The sequence below is a fragment of the Leuciscus leuciscus genome (assembly GCF_965113295.1).
Source record: "Leuciscus leuciscus genome assembly, chromosome: 5".
NCBI lineage: Eukaryota > Metazoa > Chordata > Actinopteri > Cypriniformes > Leuciscidae > Leuciscus > Leuciscus leuciscus.
This window is the reverse complement of record NC_138729.1, coordinates 12,832,154-12,855,049: the sequence shown is the minus strand read 5'-3', so window position 1 is coordinate 12,855,049 and position 22,896 is coordinate 12,832,154. Positions and strand designations below refer to the sequence as shown.

At 37.6% G+C, this 22,896-nt stretch overlaps 1 protein-coding gene and 1 long non-coding RNA gene across 6 annotated transcripts in view; one reads left to right on the top strand and one right to left on the bottom strand.

Moving 5' to 3' along the window:
- LOC309500004 overlaps window positions 1-16,934 on the top strand; it is a 368,298-nt gene extending 351,364 nt beyond the window's left edge. The window contains exon 3 of the long non-coding RNA XR_014206432.1: window positions 16,736-16,934. This is a non-coding gene — a long non-coding RNA (uncharacterized lncRNA). The remainder of the gene's footprint in view (window positions 1-16,735) is intronic.
- mast4 (microtubule associated serine/threonine kinase family member 4) overlaps window positions 1-22,896 on the bottom strand; it is a 137,094-nt gene that overhangs the window by 77,125 nt on the left and 37,073 nt on the right. The gene's annotated exons all lie outside the window — the stretch shown is intronic.

The following is a 22,896-nucleotide window of genomic DNA, read 5'->3' as shown; positions in this document are numbered from 1 at the left end:
GCTGCTACAACCATCCACATTCAAACAATGTCTGGCTTTTACCACCACCACCACCACCACCACCACTACCACCACTACCACTACTACTACTACATGTGTCTACCTGATAGATTTAAAGCAGTTTTGGGTCGCGGGCATTATGTCAAACATGTCGGGTACGGAATTAAATTAGTGCTGCTGTTGGATAACAGGTTAACTACTTTTAAGTACTGTGGGTGTGGGTTTACCAAACAGAACCCGTACAGGACTCTATCCCTCGTTAGAAATCGCATTCCGGGGTACTACTACTACTAGGGATGCACCCACCGATACCATTTTTTCAGAACCGATCCAATAACAAAAAATCTGAGTATCGACCGATACCGATCCGATACCAGTGCAGTTCTTTTTTAAATCAAGTAGAATTTCTATAACTGTGTGTTGAACTGATAATCACTCTTTTGTGTGTTCAACACAATCTACTAAATACAACTTCATTATAAAGAAAAACAACAAATAAAAAAAATATGATCATAACCTATGACAAAAATGCTATTAGTGGATAATTCAGTAGTTACTCTAGAAAAATTGCGAGTGTACTTCAGTCAGCACCACTATCATCAAATACGATTGACAATTAGCATACAGTTAGGATTGGCGGTTCTGTTCTGGGCAAGAACCTGCGCATCCATGCAGCCTAGCATGAATAAGAGCAGGGAGAGCAGCCAGCAATACATACATTATACAAATATACAGTACTGTATATACCTCACATTATACAAAAGAATGGCTTCAGAACACTTATAATATGGTACACGAAAACTTTATGGTGCTTTATAATGTTTTTGTGACTTTTGTGGGGCTTAACAATAACACAGAATAGTATACGCATGCACAATATCGGATTTGGATTGGTCTCGTCTGACCAACCCCCGATCCGGCAAAGAATGGCAGTATCGGAGCCGATACCGATACTGAGTATCGGATTGGCGCATCCCTAACTACTACTAATAATAGTACTACAATTTTTGGGGGAAAAAATCTAACAGGGATTTTTCTCATTAAAATAGAAGTAGAAGCAGAAGAAGAAGAAGAAGCAGCAGTAGAAGAAGAAATATAACTTAACTAATTAATAAAAAATATTTAATATTTAGTAAATGACAACAACAATATTCATAAACTCATAACAAATCTGGGAAGATGGTTGGTGATGATTTTCAAATGCACATTGTAAGGAGCACATTTTTTTTAGCGCTTGGTAAATGCTAATTTTAGGGCAAGTCCCGCCTTTCCTCACACTAGTGACACCCTGTCAGTGACATTGTAACAACACAAAGTTGGTTGAATATCGGTAAACTTGACCTTTATGAATATTTGTTAAAGTAATCTCCCCCAATTTTTTTGAATATATGTAGTTTTGTGCTACTTGTCAAATGTAGCATTTGCTATCTGTCTATAATAGTCTATAATTTCATATCAATATCTTCCTATACCTTCCAGTCTACTACCTAGATCAGCCATCAGACCGTTTCTATTTGCTACTTTTCCTGCGAGTCTATAATAAGCTAATGATAGAAATTTTATTTAACATCCAAGGCCATAAGTGTAAACAAATATATGAGTGGTTATAAAGGTTGGAGAAACGGAGTGGAAAAGTCAACAAGTTCTTACCCTGCTTGAAAATGTAGCTAAAACCTGCTTAACAGGTCATCTGGTTTTACATTGTTTCTAGTTGGTCAATAGCTGATCCTAGTCTGAGCAGCTGCATACTAATGTCAAGTTCCAATCTGATTGCTGTTACACAACTTCTAAGGGTCAGTTCGTATAGAAATTAAGTTGTTGAAAATTAGCACTTTTAAAAAACGAATAAATTGTTGCATTGCACTCAAAGTTTTGTTTGCGGTACTCTGTAGCAAGTAAACCACATATCATTGAGCAGAATTCTATTCCACTTTGGCTATAGCTTTGGATATTTTAGCTATGAAACAATGCCCAAACTAAGCAAGATGAGTGGAAAAGATTTAATGCTAACAGTCAAAAGTCCAGCTATACAAAACTTATCCAAAATGGGATGATCAGCTAGAGTACCATTTGATAAGGCTAATGTCCATCCAGTTGACCATCTTGGCCAAGCAACAACCCAGCTACAATGTTAGATTAACATGACCAAGGAATTATGTTCTTTTTCCCCCAGAAAGATGCCCTCCAAAAACAAATTATTCCCAGAACCAGCTACAGTACATATCAGGAGTCAATATAGTGTGATTTCATGGGCAGCTGTAGGCGAATTTTTAAAACATCCATTCACCCATTTTTTTCTCCTGGAGTGTTTTACAGCGGTGCAGTCTTATTAACATGTAGAGATGAAACTTTAAGCGACGGCCATCGTGCCAATCCCAATCGTCAATTTCACAGTCTGCTGTGTGTTTTTTTCTTGCTCGCCCTCTCTCACACATTCTCTCACCTTCCCACACACACACACACACACACTCTCTCTCGCTCCAACACACTCACAAACCCTCAGTCTTTCTCACTCATTCATTTCAATTCACCATGACTGCCATGTGAATATTAAGTGGGTTCCCCCCAGTTCTCCTCGTTTCTCCAGCAAAGCTCGAATGATGGCAGTTACGGAACAGCACAAAAGATTGACAGTTACCTGCAGAATATGTACGAAAACGATTCTGGAAGGTCAAACATGTAAAAATGTAATAAACTCTTCTCTGTCATCTCATCTACCACAGTTTGCCTACAGGAGACCAGGGTTCATTTGATGAGAGGATGAAAAAACAAAATCTGATGCTGTTATTTTAAAATTCTTTCAAACTGAGACAGAACTTGGATTAAAATATGTCTCTTCTCTGTAAAGGAACAATTGTAGAAGATTATCCAGGGATAATTTGTCCCGATTCAGCAAGTACCATGAACAGTAGGAGAAGGGAACAATTACAACATTCCCTTTTAAAGTTAAAGCAAGAGACAACCAGAGCCTGTTAAGTACTTGTCATTTCTCATTCTTTTTTGGGAACGCTCCCTGTGGCAGCGTGTGAATGCAAACACTGAACTTCCTTAAGTGTATTCAAGGAAATGGTTTTCGACAACAAAGCTTTTCAACCCATGCAGGATTTGAAAACATAATTGGCTGGAAACAACTTCATTGACAAAAGTGAAAACTCACCATCACCCTTATTGCTTGAAGAACTGCTGGAAACACATTCAATGAGGAACCCAACTGCTGAAACAACTGCTTGACGTGATTTACCAAAGTACAACTTGTTCCTGGATCAACATCTTTGTTTGTTCTGGAGCATCTTTGAGTCCTATAGTATATCCCTCTGTTGTTAAGGATAGGTTTGATAATTTGCTCTCACTCTCAGTTCATCACATATGGATGCTTGGTCAGGACCCCTTGGCATCACTTTTTAATCCACACTGTAGGAACTGAGAGCGAATCGGAAAGAGAACAAACAGTATTCCACACAAATTACAAATCAACAATCTAGGAATATAAATAAAGTGGGAGTCATCCAGTCTGAGCTAACTAGCGAACTGCTGTGAACCCCCCTCTCTAGCAAGGACCACGAAGGGAATCCCCATCAAAGACAACAACAAACGCAAGTAAAGCCTCCAGATTTGAGCTGAACTGGTGCATTGATACAAAAAGTAATAAGAAACGATAGAAGGATAAATAAATGATTGATGGTTCGTTCAGGTTCGTTATAATATGCACATTGTGCAAGAAACTTGGGATTACATCATTTCACTCTCTTAAGACTCATTCTTTCCTCACTTAATTTGATTTCACTAAATTTGCACATACCTGTATGTATATACATGCATACCAATGAGGTTTGTTTCCTGAGTCAAACAAGTAAGGTTGAGCTTCCGTGTTTACGATATTTGATTTTCTCCATGTACGCAAGCTGATCAATGTTTATATGAATAAAAGCCTAAATTAAATATGTTCATATAAATTCACCATATAAATTTATATCTATACATCATATATGGATTACTTTTGCAATTTCTCAATCAACTTTTAGAAGCATCAAAGTTTCAGGTGAAGGGACTTTCAATGTAGGGACAGAAATTTCTAAGGTTTCAATGAAAAAAAAAAATGAAAAAACATCTTTATTTGTTTTCCAAAGATGAACAAAACTCACGGATTTGGACACTTTTCATTGTTTGTGTAAACTATCCATTTAAGTTTACTTGGACAACCCTAAAAATAAAAAAATTCCAATACATAACACATTAAAATAGTTTTGTTCCCTCAAATCGCTGGTAGATAATGTAATTGTGACCATTCTGTGGACAAAATCCATCCTTCTCTAATGACAGCCAATAAGCAGCCATTTTACTAAATTAAAGCACTAGCCAAGCAACTCCCTTTAAGGTGAAAAGGAATGCTAACAGAGAGCCCTTCTCCAGGTGTAAAATCCCATTAAAACTCTAAATATTTGTTATAAGGTCTAGTAAGGAAAGAGGAGGTTAGGATTAGGGTTGTGAATAGGGTTATAATTATTTGATAGGAAGTTCCAGGACCAACAAAGGATGTTTTGTACGTAAATCGCATTGTGTACTGTATGTGCATCCTGTACGATACTGATGAGGATAGGGGATGAGGAAAATGGGTAGCATTGAGGTCATTGCAGGTGAGGTAGGGGGCTTTGGCCAACAGTCATGACAGGATGTGAGAGACCTCTTTGTTCTCAGTGGGTGGGAGACTTGAGAGGCTTCCATATAGAAGGTGGGCATGTGAGAGAGAGTCTAAAGGAAATGGAGAGATAGAGAAAGAGATGTAGAGTGGAAAGGGGCTTCAGAGGTGAGGGCAGAGGGCCTGTGGTGAAGGTTGATTGAGTGACCTGTGAGGTCGAGCTCTGTTCTAGGCCATCTGAGTCTGTCAGGGACGTAAGGATATGAGCCATTGGCCTGCAGAGACCAAATACACCGAGAACGCTGCTTCACAGACCTGAAACCATTCCAGTCACAGTCTGTCCCACCAGGCCTGATAACAGCACAGTTTTACTGACACATCAAACAGCAAGGGCAAACCTGACGGCCACCACAGAGCACCTGCAGTATGAGTATATCATATCAGAGCACATAGTGATGTCATGCAATAGAATCTTGGTCACAAATATTTCATATTATTGTATTAAAACAACATTCCACAATTTTTTACTTTTGATTTAGCAATGGCAAATAATAAGCAACTCTGTGATAATTTTTCTTCACTGTTCAACAATTGTAATTTTTTTTTAATTCAGCTTTCTGACAAAATTTTTTTAAATTATAGAGAGTTGAATATAAACTAAACTATATATATAGTTGTTTGCCTTAACTACAGTAGTTGAAATGTGTACTTACCTAAAACGTTTTTATTGCACTTGTTCCAATTATATCTCACCATCTTGTAACACTTTGAAGGTTGTAAAATGACAAACAATGTCATATTTCACCTGATGGTTAATGCAGTGATATTTCAACAGAAAACCATTTCAAAATGGAACGGACCAGTGAGTCAAGGGTTCAACATCCCAACTGCTCCCACTTCATCAGAAAGACAGTTCCCATTTAACTGCCGTCTCCCAGTGTACACACTGACATGCAGCATGTCTGTAATTCAATTCGGGTTTACTAAACGAGGCTTTCACCTCTCATAACCCTCCTGAGATGATTTTGAAGGTCAAGGGAAACAGATATATGTACCACAGCAAAATGCGAAAAGAAAGGACAGCAATACTCAGAAGGTTCTTTTGGGTCCTACTTAAAATATTGAACATTAAACAAGTAGTCAACCGCAATGGAGTTTCCAATGTCAAATGTTGATATATCCAGAAAGGTGGGTGGCAAATGGCCAATTTAATGCTTATGTAAACTAATGGTCAAACATTTGGATAACATTAAGGTTTTTAAAGTTTTTTATTTTTTTTTTATTTTTTTTTATATGCTCACCAAGGCTGCATTTATTTGATAACCATTCTAATATGCTGATTTAGTGCTCAATTATTAATAATGGTTCTTATCAATGTTGAATTTTATTTATTTATCTATTTAGCTGCCTAATATCATTGTGGAAAATGTGATTTTTTTTTTTTTTGAATTATTTGATGAATAGAAAGTTCAATGAACAATTTATTTAAAATAGAAATCTTCTGTAACACAAAAATAAATAAATATATTTACTAGGGCTGTCAAGCAATTACAATTTTTAATCGAATTAATTACATTATGTGCCGATTAATTAATCTAATTTCTCAGGCAAATTAATCGCACATCAAATTTGTCTGAGAAATTACCCCCAAAAGATAATTTAAAGTCATGATTGTGTCAAATTAAAGAGGTGTGTGAACTTGCAAGTACGGTGTCAGGCACTGTAATTTGCTCTGGCCCCCTTCCTGTTCGAAGGAGGGATGAGATACTTAGTAGACTGTCCTCACTCAATGGCTGGCTGTCTAAGTGGTGTCCGCAAAATAATATAGGATTCATAGGCAATTGGAAAAGTTTTTGGGGCAGACCTGACCTGTTGAAAAGAGATCATCCCCTCCTGGGATGGTGCTGCTCTTCTCTCTAGTAATATGGCACATAGTCTTAGAGCTCAAACATGACAATCTGGGGCTCAGGTCAGGAAGCAGACAGACTGGCTAAACCGACCGTCGGCTAGCTGTCTCCGTTACTGAGGTCAGACAAATCCCATCACATTGAGACTCTTTCACCTAGATATCATCACATAGAGACTGTGTCTGTTCCCCGAACTAGGAAATACAAAAAACTCCCAAACCCATTTAAATTAGAAAATTTTTATTGTTCAACAAATAAAAAACAAATAGAATGCAGATGAACAAATGATAAAGCTCGGGTTGCTGAATATTCGATCCCTTTCTTCAAAAGCACTTATTGTTAATGATATTATTACAGACCATAACCTAGATGTGCGGTGTTTGACATAAACTTGGGTAAAACCAAACAATTACATTACTTTAAATGAGTCCACCGCGCAAGATTACTGCTATAAACACGAAGCTCGTTTAAAAGGAAAAGGGGGAGGTATTGCTGTAATTTATTGCAATATCTTCAGTATTACTCAGAAGTCTAGTTTCAAATATAATTCTTTTGAAGTGATGGTGATTCCTGTAACATTATCTAGCGTAAGTGATAAATCCTGTTTGACATTTGTGCCGGCTACTGTATACAGGCCACCAGGGCACCATTCAGATTTTATTAAAGCTACACTGTGTAATATTTTAAGTTTATTTTTAGCAAAAAACACGTTATTTCAAAATTATACGTTCTCATTAATGTGTAATCACTTCAACCAACTAATTAAGTATTCTCGTTAAGTGTATAATCTGCCATTTAGAATACATACGAGCGAGTCGCTCGAATGGCGGAAGCCATGTTGCGCATCCATCTTGAAAATACATTAGACAAAGAGAGACATACAAGCTTCGCCTTTCGCGTTTTTACACGCAGTGGCACCGTGACGAATGCGAGAGGGAGATTTGCTCGCGTTTGCCGGCAGATTTGAAATAATACGGCCACCGTAGTAGTTAAAACGCCTTCGGAATGGGAGGAGCTAGAAAGTAATATTCAGTTGGTAGTCATATACAATTTCTCCGCTAGATGGGAGTAAATCCTACACAGTGTAGCTACACACAGCTAAAATAATTTGCTGATTTTCTATCAGAGTTAGTACTGGCTGCAGATAAAGTCCTAATTGCTGGTGATTTTAATATAAAGATGCATTGGGATTAGCATTTACAGATAGTCTAAACTCTATTGGAGTTAGACAACATGTGTCAGGACCTACTCATTGTCGTAATCATACTTTAGATCTAATATTGTCACATGGAATCAATGTTGATGCCGTTTAAATTCTGCAGCAGAGTGATGACATATCAGATCATTATTTAATCTCATGTATACTTAATTTAGCCAAGGTTGCAAAGCCGCCTCTGTGTTATAAATATGGTAGAACTATCACTTCTGCCACTAAAGATTGCTTTATAAATAATCTTCCTGATCAGTTTCATTTCGTCAGCATGCCAGATAGCTTAGAATAACTCTATGTTCTGACAGAAATTATTGACTCTCTCTTTTCCAGCACTTTAGACACAGTTGCTCCATTGCTCTTAAAGAAGATTAAAGGAAATAGTCCAACACAGTGGTAACAACAAGCACACTCAGGCCCTAAAGAGAGTAGCCAGAAAAATGGAGCGTAGCTGGAAGAAAACAAAATTAGAAGTTTTTCGCATTTCATGGAGACAGCACGGTTGCATACAGAAAGGCCTTAAACTGCTAGATCTGCTTATTTTTCAAAACTTTTAGAAGAAAACAAACACAACCCTATGTATTTATTCGAAACAGTGGCTAAATTAACGAAAAATAAAGCTCCAACACCGGACGTTTCCAAACAGCACAGCAGTAATGACTTTATGAACTTCTTTACTTACAAAATTGATAATATTAGAGAGAAAATTATAACTATGCAACAGTCTACTACAGTATCGCATCAGACAGTACTTTCCCTGAGGAAAAATGTCATTCATTCATTGCTATAGGAGAGGAAGAATTGTAAACTCGTTAAATCATCTAAATCAACAACATGTATGTTAGACCCTATACCGACTAAGCTATTGAAAGAGATGCTTCCAGAGGTCATAGATCCTCTTCTTAATATCATTAATTCATCTTTGTCACTAGGATATGTACCGAAAACTTTTAAGCTGGCTATTATTTAAAAAACACAACTTGATCCTAGAGAATTAGTCAATTACAGGCCGATCTCAAATCTACCTTTTCTGTCAAAGATACTAGAAAAGGCAGTATCCTCACATCTATGTTCCTTTTTAGAAAGAAATGGTATCTGCAGGATTCCAGTCAAACATTCTTTTGAATAGACTCGAAAATTATGTTGCCATAAGTGGAATTGCACTAGCATGGTTCAAATCATACTTATCTGACCATTATCAGTTTGTAGTAGTAAATGAAGAGATGTCATATCGATCAAAAGTTCAGTATGGAGTATCACAAGGCTCAGTACTAGGACCGTTGCTGTTCACCCTGTATATGTTACCCTTGGGAGATATAATTAGGAAGCATGGAATTAGTTTTCACTGTTATGTTGATGATACTCAGCTCTATATTTCTTCGCGCCCCAACGAAACGCGCCAATTCACAAAATTAACGGAATGCATAGCTGATATAAAAATTTGGATGACTAGGAATTTCCTACTACTTAATTCTGAAAAAAGTGTCTAATTATTGGGCAAAAAACCTCTGCACGTATTAACCCAGAATACTGTCTAAGGGCGTTTTTCCACTGGGTTCGTTTGCTGCGGTCCGAACCCGAGTGCGCTAGTTCCCGGCGCCCCCCGCAGCGTTGGTCTGGTTTCACACTCAATTAGTTGTATCGAACCCAGGTGCGTTTGCAGTGATCTTACGTCATCGCAAACGCACACGGAAAACGCATGGAGAATACAACTCGACTGAGCATAGCTGTAATTTGTCTGTTTTTTTGGTGCTATTATGCACAACATAGTGAGAGACAACTACGTTTATGTTCATTACATATGGTGTAATTCAGCACATATCCAGGGGACGCCGTGTTTCTGCTGCTCGCAGAAGATTTTTTTTTATGTATGGTTTGTTTTATGTATGGTTTGTATGTATGGTTATTGTATGGTTTGTTCTTCCCAAATTTGAATGAGGCACCTCACCTCTTCAGTGTCCCACAACGTTCCCCTGCCACTCATGGTTGTCGTGTGTGAGGAAACAATGATATCGACAGTGATACGCATGCGCGGTATACTATACTTCCTGAACAAGCGCGCACCCGAGTCCGTGTTGCTTGCACATTAACGCGAACCGCGCCACGGTTCGGGAGCAACCGAGCTCAGACCACCTCCTCCAGGTAGTCCCGGGTTCGGTACTCTAGTGCGCGCCCGGGTCCGATGACAGCGTTCACATTAGCGATTTTTCATGCGAACCGTGCCCCGGTCCGCACTAAACTGCCAGTGTGAAAGCGCCCCGATGGCTGCTCTGTCAAATCTTCGTTGTCGGTTAGGAACCTGGGTGTGCTCTTTAATCTTTCATTTGAAAGCCACGTTTCTAGCATCTGTAAAACCGCATTCTTCCATCTTAAAAATACATCCAAATTATGACACATGCTTTCAATGAAAAATGCGGAACAGTTAGCCTAGTTCATGCGTTCATGACCTCAAGGCTAGATTATTGTAATGCTCTACTGGGTGGTTGCCCTGCACGCTTAAGGTCCAGTTGGTCCAAAACGCAGCAGCTAGAGTTCTCACTAGAACCAGAAAGTATGACCGTATTAGCCCCGTTCTGTCAACACTGCATTGGCTCCCTATTAAACATTGTATATATTTCAAAATATTGCTGACTACTTATACAGCACTAAATGGTTTATACAGCACTAAAAGAATGTATTACACAAACTTCAAGGACCATGATTTTTATTTTATTTTCTTCAGCTGCATCTTAATTGGTTTTTAGATGTATTTACAGACCAAAACAGTTTGGTAACCAACATTCTTCAACATTTATTTTATGTTACGCAAAAAAAGTTCTTTATGGATTTTCAGTTTGTTTTCATTTGTCACATGTCTGTCTAGTTCAGATTCCTGCCACTCGTTTGTCTCCTTGGTTACCATCATTATTAGTTTGTTTGTTTCAGCTGTGTTCTATCATCTTGATTGAGTTATCCTATACAAGTTGTACCCTCAGGTTCATTCTCTGTCTGGTCTCTCTTGCGTTTATGTGTGTTGCCACCATCTGTTTGTGTTTATGTGTGTTGCCACCATCTGTTTGCCTTTTGGATATTTGTAATTAAACTAGTGTTGGAGTCTTCATCTGTCTGTCTGCAACCACTTGTGACACATACAGGTTTGAAATGACATGAGGATGAGTAAATATAAATAGAACTTTTATTTTTGGGTAAACTATACCCAAAATATCTGAAATAATTTTTTTTAATGAGTGATACTCTAAACCTGCCACTAGGTGGCGGTAAATGAATGGGCCATTTAATCATCTGCCAATTAAGGGTACGTTTACGCAACCACTATATGCTTAAAACTGAGACATTTCTCCTTTGAGTTTTCCATGTACAGACGACACTATTGTCAAAACAATCACCATTCACACGGATCTGCGAAAACGACTAAAAACTGGAAAGACCGAAGCAGTCTCCAGAGCGCAAACAGAACTGCTCATGTGCAGGGTAAAAGTGCGCAAGCAGACCATCTATGGGACAAGCCGGATTCCTCTCTGTGTGTTTAAGCAGAATGCAAGCGCATTGTGGACCCACCTATAGGCGCACATTACTAACTCTTGAACTCGCGCTTTAGACCATGCGCTTAGATCGTTAAAATAGGGTCCAAAAAGTTTTGCGTTTTTAGTTGAAAACGGTGTCATGTCCCTAAGAGGCTGTATCCTTCGAAGGATGCAGAGTTCAAAGGTCACGCCTTCTAAGGCCACGAAGGTCAGAACGAGCATTGTTAAATGGGACAGACTAGCCAAGGGAGGATTGTTCTTGTTGCCTAGCAACTGTGACAGGTGCTGTTGACGAGTGGCAGTAACATTTTTACTGGACTCTTCTGAAAGTTATATTAAACTGTCTGAAAACAAAACAGGGATCACAAATTGTCTAAATTGTCACCATGGTCAATTTCTGTATATAATAAAGAGTATAAACAATGTATAATCGAATGTTAGCAAGATATAAGCCGACATTTGAACCACTTTAAAAAAATAAATAAAAAAAATTTATTTACATTTGTATCATTAGATATTTGAGTAAGTTGAAACCCAATACTTGCATTTAAAGAGTAATTCGGCAATTTCTCTCCTGTCGTCAAGGGCGCACAATGAATTCTGGGGGTAGGCAAGGCCGCGAAGGATTCATCTGTTGTATCCTTCATTGCCTGGGAAATGAAGGATGCATTTCGAGGTCACATTTGAAGGAGTCTTTGAATTGAGACAGCCTTCATCGCTCGCTGTGACAATCAGCCTTCGAAGGATGCAGCCTTTGAATTTGGGATGCAGCTCTTGGTTCACCCGATTGACTCGCTCACTACACAAATTCATTAAAAAACACAGACCGATTGATATATGACATCAAAATACCGCAGCGCAAGAACTATTTGAAAGCATACAGAGCAATCTGCTCTCTAATCATTCTCACGGTACAATGAAGTAAAACACAGATAAAACAAGTAAAACACAAACGCAGCGGCGCGTCAAGTCGAACACACCTACTGTGTTGCTCGGAAATATACAATTGTTCTGCTGTGGATTCATAGGTAGGCTAATATTTTCGTTGGAAACATTTAGCAAAAACAGACAATATTGTGTCTAAAATATACCATGATATAAACTTCATATTTATTGAACTGTTGTAAATCAATGTCATATTTGCAATCATTATTCGGAACATAATAATATCTTGAATTTTAGGTGCATTCTAACTGCATTCTATAGACTACAACACACAGTAAGTTGTTGCCTTGCATCATGTTCATCATCAATCAACTGTATGAAATGTAAAATGACCTATGTAGGTCTGGGGGTAGGGCAGGTGTGTAAATTGTCTCACCTTATTTTACTTAACTAATTAATGAAATTAACACCTTAAATCGACAGCCCTACTATTTACTGTCAATCAATCTATGATCTATTTAATTTAATTAATTAACAAAAACTGTTTTCAACATTGATAACAAGAGATGTTTCTTGAGCAGCAATGGATGATTTCTAAAGGATCACGTGAAACTGAAAACTGGAGTGATGACTACAGAAAATTCAGCTTTGCCATCACAGGAATAAATTACATTTGAAAATATATTCATTTGAAAATTGTACTAATAATATTACAACATTACTCTTTTTACTGTATTTTTGATCAGATAAACATCATATAGCCTTGATGAGTATACAGTAAAAAAAAAATCATGATTATTCCAAATGTTTGACTGGTAGTTGTATAAATAACAGAATTTCAAATAAATAAAGTATGCAAGTATGTAAGCAGCTTTCATTGGCCCAGGCAAATAATTTAAAATGATACCTGAAGCACAAATGTAAAACCTGAAAAGTTATTCGAGTGGCGTTATTCTTCCTGCCTTGCGGTTCTGGCTCTAGAAAACAAGCTAAGACAAAAGACACTTATCAGTAAAGGACATCGCTGGCCAAAATAATGAAGAGGGTCTCATGGCCACAAAGCCTCAACATCAGGATTATGATGTCTTATCTCCATATCTGGCCAGGAGGAGCTGTATTGATTTCCTGTCAAAGTTAATCATGCTCAGGACAGACAAGATGCCATGACAGAAGCAGGTTAAATCTTCACGCTGATCTTAGATCAGATTTTGGCTCTCTCTTAAAGTGGCTCTGACTAAGATTTGTTTGGCTCAACGGGTCCAAAATCAGAATGAAAACACAAGCACTTCATAGTGTACAATGACAAGCTGTAATGCTTGCTGAAGGGAGAAAAATGGAGGAGGGGATGAACCCACATGAAGTCAGGGTCTTTTTGGGGACTTTACACTAATACTATTGCAAACAGATAAACAATTAATGGGATAGAAAAAGCTTTAAACTCATACAAATGGTAAAGTGCTGGCTGCATCTCAGCAAACATCCACTAAGACCAGCTCCTCTAGGATTTAAGCCAAGCAATACAATGCCAAAAGCTTTAAAACATCAACAAAACCGAAACATTTAATAGACATTTTTTTGTGAAATTTTGTAAGACAGCTGTAGACATTTCAAGTCCTTTTACCATAATAACTGTAATTTCTACAGATATGCAGTGCACCACATACAGGTTTGATATTGGTTGCAGATTATACCATATTTTCTTTTTTCTTTTCTTTTTTCAATCATATGAAACGTGCTGTCAATTATATTACAAAGTGACTTATATAATGCAATTAACGTCAAGCATGCAAAACAAGTCACATGGCCAAGTTAATTTGTAAAGCGCATTTCCCACATGCTGGGCATTTCGTTTTGCTTTAAATAAATTCATTTCGGCTTAGTGTTTACAATAAATGTAGCTGATAATGAATTATGCCACTATAATTTATATTTGTTTTTCACTTATATTTTTCATTTCTATTCTGTACTGAATGCTGTTGAATTTAAAGGATTTGTTGTGGAGTGAGGGGAACTAAAATCCATTTTATAGTGTTTATAATGTGTTACTTACTGATAATTTACATAATTTCTGAACGCAATAATAAAATGGTACATCTTGAATGCGACTTATTCAGATATGACTTGTTTTCCATAAAATATTCATTATATATTTAATTACATACATATATACATATATATATATATACATATACAGGGCTGGGGAGTAACGGAATACATGTAACGGCGTTATGTAATCAGGATACAAAAATCCAGTAACTGTAATCCGTTACAGTTACGTCAAAAAACGTAGTAATCAGATTATAGTTACATTTTGAAAAAAGGGGGAATACTTTCAGGATTACAATGGTTTCATTTAAAACTAAATAAATAAGTATTTTGGCATAATAACACTATATTAAGCGCTGCTTGATTATAGTTCCTGGTTCTGTTGCCACTAATGACTCACGTGAGCCACGGGCTGGTGCATGCGCAAATAACAGCTTTCTACAATCTCCTCAGACGCAGCGTGAATCACTGCTGCTAGTAGAAACGATGCTGCCTGCGGGTAAAATCGCTTTTAATTCATGGAAATTCCGCTGCTATTTTGTAGAAATTTGGAGAGTAGCTTTTTTAGTACCCAAAATGTCCTTTCTTATTCTTTTCGGGATGTTCGCTGTCTAGGTAAAGTGGAACTCCCACTGCCAACGCCGCAAGTTCAGTCAGGCAAATTAAGAAAGATCACGGCTTTAGTCAACATGTAGGCCTATTTTAAAATAAACTAATATGTAGATTGTGTAAAAATGTTAAATGTTGTGTTTTTATTTTTTATTTAAAAATTTGTAAAAAATAAAACAAAATAATCTGTAATACCATACATTAGCCATTAGATGTCTGTATAGCCCTTTACATAAATATATATTCAGGCATGTGTGTATATTTAGCAAATATTGTACACTGGACCAAATTTTTTATAAATACTTTATTTTTATTTTTTTATAATATTTCTTCTTGCTTGACTTTATTTATATACGTGACCTTGAAGTAATCCAAAAGTAATCAGTTACATTACTTTCATATTATAGTACTTGGATTACGTTACTGAATACTTTTTTTATGAAGTAATTTGTAACTGTAACGGAATACATTTTTAAAGTAACCCTCCCAAGCCTGCATATATATATATATATATATATATATATATATATATATATATATATATATATATATATATATATATATATAAATATAAATATAATGTGCCATTAATTCTGACCACATGTCTGTGTCTGTGTCTGTTGTACAGTTGTGGTCAGAATTAATGGCACCCCTGGTAAATATGACCAAAAATGGCTGTAAAAAATAAATCTGCATTGTTTATCCAACAATCCCCGGGGTTTATCCAACAATCCCCATATGTATATGGAATAATTGCATATGAATATTTATGTAATAATAAGTGTATTCACTATGGTATTTTGGATGACAATATTTAACATTCAATAAATCTTTGTAAGAATAGATGATAATACTTTTATCCAAACATCTCTTTATAGCTCAGACAGGACTTATGGGAACTGATGAAAAATGTCCTCTGGGGGGAACTTTAGCTCGGATGACTCACTGTGACTCCTGCAGTGTCATAATACATAAATAATCCCTTTGTAGTCGTCATTTGTATTCTACACTGTGTGACAACCACTGGATACTAATAAAAACTGCAATCGCCCTGAGCAGACCTGCTAATAGAGCACAGAGTCGATTCAAAATCTTTCTAATAAATTGCATAATTTATCAGCTTCAGATATGACAGTGTACGACAGTTTATGGAGCATGAAACACCGTACTAAGAAAATTAAGAGAAAAAGGGTGGTGGTCATATGTGAAAAGCTGTCTTAGCAGTTCGAACACTGATTTATACATAAGCTAATACATTCAGATTTCAGAGTTAGGGTGGAAGGCGAGATGTGTGAATAACAGCTTAACTTTCGCTTTACAAGTCTAAAATGCATGACTCATATTGACAGTCACTAGTTACAGACCACATTCAACATGACGATCAAAACGTTCAAAAGTATAGTTAAAAAAAAAAAAAGTATAAAAGAGTTCAACTTTTTTTTCTTTTCTGCGTTTATGTTTTCCACAAAAAGAAAAAGGAAGTGGAAGACTGGAAAAACTGGAAGAGAGGGCAACTCTCTGAGAAAACAAAGGAAATTAACATCTGAACTCTCTTGCTATATTAACATCCCCATTCGAGACATGGTCACACTTGAGTTGATCACCTCCCAATTCACAATTCTCTCCCTTCCCAATCTAGTCTCTCTCTCATGCTGAGATCACCTGAAATTCACCCAAAAAGCTATGGTTTAATGTGAACAATTATCATACAACACAATGGGCCCTATCTTGCACCCAGCGCAATTGACTTTGTACAGCGACGCATGTATCATTCCTATTTTGCACCCGCGCAAAGCGGACTTTTCCCTCCACAGAAGCACGTCGGTTAACTAAGAAATACACTTGCGCTACCCGGGGCGGTTCAGCGCAAAGAGGAGGCGTGTTCCGGCGCAAACGTTCCTTCATGCTATTTTGCAAGTTTAGAAAACAATTGCGCCACTAACCAGGAAAAAATAGTTTAAAGTCAGTGGCGCGTTGCGCATGTTATTCATATGCTATTTTAAGGGCGCATGCTTGGCCATAATCAATGTAGCGTGTGCACAATGCGCACTTTGATTCTCTCATCTACACAGAGGCAGCAGTTTTCATTATAGATAGATAGGATAGACAATTTATTATAAAAGCATACATCTACACTTACACACGGGCCAGGGCTTTAAACTTAGCGCGGCATTCGACACTCTCGATCATGGCATTCTTTTAAATCGTTTACAGCAAATTGGTATCCAAGGTTGTGTTTTGGATTGGTTTGCTACATATTTAAAGGATAGAACCTTCTCAGTAGAGACGGGCAATTACTTGTCACCTCGTGCACCAGTTTTATATGGGGTTCCGCAGGGCTCGATCTTGGGTCCTGTTTTATTTTCCTTATACATGCTTCCGCTGTATACTATTTTTAGCAAGTATAATGTATTATATGCATTCTAATTCTAAATGCATTCAACACTTATACTCAGTGTTATGTTCCTTTACATCCAAAGGATGACTCTAGTTTGCAGTGTTTATTTGATTGTTTGAGAGACGTTAAACAGTGGATGTCTGCCAACTTCCTTCAGTTAAATGATTCCAAGACGGAAGTCTTAATCTTTGGCTCATCTACGTTCACAGAGGTTGTTGCCGGTAAATTGGGACCTTTATCTGGCAATTGCCATACATATGTTCGAAATCTGGGTGTTACTTTTGACTCTGCTCTGACTTTTGACAAACAGATCAATGGTGTGGTCAGAAGTTGCTTTTATCAGTTAAAGAATATTGCAAAAATTAAGGCAATTTTATCACCCAGAGACATGGAGTCTGTTATACATGCTTTTATTTCATCAAGATTAGATTATTGTAATGTACTATACTTGGGTGTCTCACAGTCCCTATTGTCACGTCTTCAACTAGTCCAAAATGCTGCTGCTAGATTGTTAACAGGAACAAAGAAAAGAGACCATATTTCGCCAGTATTGTTCTCTCTCCACTGGCTCCCAGTTAAACATCGTATTGAGTTCAAAACACTGTTGTTTGTTTATAAGGGATTGCATGGACTGGCTCCTCCATACATCTCTGATCTCCTTTCATTCCACCATAATGTTTTTAGAAATCTTAGGTCAACCAGTAGTCTACAGCTGACTGTTCCAAGGACACGTTTAAAATTAAAAGGAGATTGTGCCTTCTCAGTGGCGGCTCCACAGCTTTGGAACAATCTGCCATCTTACATAAAGACTGCCCCAACATATTCTGATTTTAAATCTTTGCTTAAAACCCACTTATTTACTGCTGCTTATGGTCATAAGTGGGCTTAGTGGCTTCCATTGTCTTGTGCATTGTTTATCTGTGGTTTTATGTTTACTTATTAGGATACCTGTGTACACTTTGTACAGCACTTTGGCCAATAGTTGTTGTTTTTAAATGTGCTCTATAAATAAATATGACTGACTGATGACTGACTGACTTAAACGGGCCGTGCCGGGCTAATAGCCTCGGGCTAATAGCACCGGGCCTGCGTTTCCACTGTCGGGCCAGAAGCTCCACAGCGCTTCACTAAAACACGCCCGCAACACGCCTCTCTGGAACAACGTCACGCTAACCCATTCACCAACAAATGGAAGTTTTATCAGAAAACTAATCAGAAATCACTGGAAACAGCGTTGAAAACAAACATGATAAATATTTACTTGAATATTTAAAACCCAAGCATCGATGTTTTACCACAGGTTTACAATAAAAAGTGATACATTGATCATAATGAATTAATTTATGTCAAAATTGCACATTAGTCACTCAGAAATAAATTACCGTTAGGTCTATTTCACAAAAGAAAGAGGACACACTTACTTCTTCAGTCGCGTCTGTTACTGTTTATCGGGTAGTTACAGGACATATTTACATCACATTTAGAAAGAATGATCATTTCTACAAATATATGCCACCAAAAATACGACCTGAGGAGCTTTAGCACTCTCTCGACTCCCATACAGATATTTTCCGTCAGAGAAACAGAGGAAGCTCCCGAAAAAAAAGTTGCTTTATTTTATGATAGTCCGGTATAAAGAGACGAGACGTAGGCTACTGACAGATACAATAAAAACATGACTGTGATAGCCTTTATGATTGGTCGGATTTCTTCAAGCGTATGTTTTTTTACTATGCGTATCTTCAAGCGTTTACTATGTTTACTATGGTAATGGTTAGCGCGCATAGTCTTTTGCATCACAAACACAAGGCATTCAAACATGAACGCGAGTTAAATTATTTTAAAAGTCTTTAATGCTGACAGAATCATCCGGCGCTGCCGTCTCCCGACTGAGGTGAACTCCGCCTCTGTTCGTAACCACTCCTCTAGCCCGAGCTGGCCCGCTCTGGCCCAAGGTATTCGACGGGCCAGAAATCCTGGCCGTTGGCCCCGAGTAAGCCCCGATCAAGCCCCGGAAGTGACAGTGGAAACGCGACTGGCCCTGGCACGCACTAGCACGGCCCGGCCCTGGCCCGACAGTGGAAACGCGGCTAATGTTTTTAAAAGTTTAGAGATATCTTGCTTACAGAAGAGTGGGTCTTTCATGCAAATAGCATCCTGCCCTCAAAAGGTGTAAACTCTGGAGACGTCATATCCATTGTTACCGCAAAGCAGGGTTAAGTACATACTAGATCTCAGGTTAGATGAAGCATGGGGCACCTGGTGAGCATCTGGTGGGATTCTAGATTCCTGACTAACTGCTTGACTTTAAGTTGTTATGCAGTCTATAGGGGCTAGATAAAAATACTATTGAGGTAATAGCAAGCATTGGAGTGGCATTATCTTAAAGATTCTGGCTGAGGGCAGAAATATGCTAATACGGGACCAGTCCGTCAGTGGTCGTGGGCAGAGCATGAGCATTATGACATCATAGTGCTCAGAAAATCCAAACGGCCTGATTATTTAGAGTGTTTAGACTTTGAGGATAAAAAAATAAAAAAAAATAAAAAAAAGGAGTGAATGGATTTTTTTCATTGTATGGTGGTTGTGTCCACACACTGCAAAGACACATTTATATGCAAACACCACATAAAAGTGAATTTTGCATCCGATGACCCCTTTAATGTACTAGCCATAACCTCTGGTTATTGTTTGGGCTTTAACTAAGTTGTTTTATAGGCGACTGTAGGGGGCTACATGGGTACTTTTTAACAATAGCAAGCGTCGGCGGCATTGTTAAACTGCTTTAGCTATAACCTCTCAGACTGGAGAGTTTGTGATCGCAGGCCCACATAATATGAACGGCCGGTATGAGCCCCCTGACTTTGGCACCCGAGTGAACGAGGATAATAAGAGTAACGAGTTAAATAGAATCATCAAGTTCAGATCCAACCCACCTGTTATTATCAAATGCTCTTCAAGATCCTAATTAGTTGATGTTAGATTATCATTCTTATGTAAAAAAAAAAAAAAATCTTATTTTTTGATTTGCATCATTCCAATTTTTTAAAACAGATGAATTAAAAGACGTTCTAAAATGTTGTGTGGACTGTGAAAACGGAGTTATTTGAAAATTATGACGCATGTTCAGTCATGTCCCGCATATTGAACCAATTGATATACATGATTATACCGGTATTGTGCCTGTTATGTGCTATTCTATATATGGACAAAATGCGTTATGAAGAGTGTCCACTCTGGACACTCTTCATATCGCAGTCCTGCAAAGATGACAGAAAAGTTACTCGCATTTGCTGTCCTGCGGCAAAACATTAGAGCAGTTGTGTTTTAGACCAAACATATACGTTGACCAAATGCGACTTGGATGCATCAGTGAATGGTGAGATATTTTGCTATATACAATTCTCCTGCCAGAAGAATTGCGCGATAACTTTATTATTTTTTTTTTTGTCTGTATCATCTCAGTGAACTTTTGTGAGGGTTTACGCATGCGCAGTGAGGTGAATTTAGCGTTTGGTGACGTTTCAGTGTGAATGAGAAACTTTTGGAAAACGCCCGAAAACGCTAGTGGACAGAGAGCGTTTTTAAATGAAAATGCTGTTTTCAAATGTATCCGGATTAATGTAGACATAGCCTCAGATTATAAAACAAAGTGCTTATAAATATACAGATTTTTATATATAAAATAGTTCTATGTGAAAAGTCACTGAGTGACTGATTTGAAAAGTTATCAATAAAATGAACAAAAAACACAGACAAATCAGAATGTTTTCTTCCATCCATTGCTATGGTTATCACTGTCAATCAGATTCAATCGTGCATTTAAATACAGCAGTCAAACAAGAAACTTTGTAAAGTGTAGTTTAGCATGAAAAATATATATATATTATATACAGAAAGCAAATAAAGATCGCTGCCATTATATTCTCACTGAAGCTGTCAATTACTTCAGTATTTAACAGCAATAAAAAGAAATCTTTTATTGACGTTGTGTTTATACTTGTTGGTTATAATGAAAAGAATCGTGAGTATGCGGAACCCGCACTGAACAAAAACTCTGACTAACTTAAGTACATCTTATTGGACACGGTGTTCACACGCTCAACATATATGTCTGTGATTGGCTACAAAGCTCAATGTTGCAAAAACACATTGTAAACAGAAACCTTTGAAAGCTTTGACTGCTCACACAAACACTCAAGGGAACACTTCAAAGAAGCTGGCTATCAGCGGTTACCGGTACTGCAGAACGGCAAGTATCGTCACATTAAATGATCAAATATCTTTGGCGGGACAATGATTAATTTTAGTGGCCGAGATAATATACACAAAGCACCACCACAATACCCCTAGACAAATATATTTCTGCTGAAGCACAATCCATGTTTTTCTTGTTTTCTTTATTGCATGTTTCTTCTCAGAGTTCCTGTGAAGAGGACTTGATAAAAAGTAGAAGGCACAGTAAACACAAAATCCCCTTGATATAATGGAGATATCTACTGTGATCATTGCAGAAAAAAACAACAACAAAAAACACATTTTATCTTACTACAACTGTTTCCAACAACACATACAGTTTACAAAGTTCCTGAATATCCAAACAGACCAAAGCAAAAACCCATATACCCTCCACATGAGGTTTACAAAGGGAAAACAGATAAGCTCCCTCTGTGTGTGAGGAATATCTTTCCAAGGTCACATATGAATCGACGGCCTACTCCACAGGCACTCATTTTCACTAAACAGCGTTAACATTCCTAAGGCATACTCCTTCCCTTTGTATTTTGCGGGAGGGGGAACATCCAAAAAGATAGCGCGGGAATGGCGCAGGGGAAAAGGCCATTAGCAATTCAATGGGAGTCGACGCAAAGCGGGAAGGCCCAGCCACCATTGATTTTCAGGGAGGCTGATTTAGAAGTAGGGTCATGTAAACAGCCTGATAAAGCCAAAACAGCTGAGATGATACCATAGACAGAGAGAGAGACACACAATTCCATTAACTATTCTTTTTTGAAAAAGCAACAATGTATTCACACAAACCACAGGATAATTCTGCCATGTTATTGGAAATGCACAATTATTATAATTTTTTACATATTATATGGACAATTGTTGGTTGTGATGGAAATGACACCACAATTGCGTGAAAGTACTTTGTGTAAATATTTTTCACACAATGAATATTTAAAGTGGTTATGCAATTCAATTACTTTATTCAATTCATTACTTTGTGATGGATTTTTTTGCATGAATTTGGAATGGGGTAAAACAATAAAATCGATGCCAAAAAAGAAAAAAGAAAAAAAAGACACTTAAAAAGGTAGCATGAATTATGACCGCATGGTGAAAAGTTTCCAAGACAGTTTAATAAAAATCAATCCCCGGAAGGGTTTGCACAGACTAGTCGACTAATCAACTTTAATTTTCTGCCATGACGCTTTAAGCTTGACGTCGAATAGTCACTGATCATGGCCTATAGAGGGTGCACAGGATAAGAAATCTTTGAAGACCACTTTTACACTCAGTTTGCAACAGTTAAAATGACAAACAAATGCAGTCGCTACTCTGAGAGCGCTCCACGAGATATGTTTGATTATACCATCTGGATGCTCAAATTTGATCGGGTGAATGCACGTTTTAAATAACTTATTGTACACGTAAGTTCATTGCCATTCTGAACT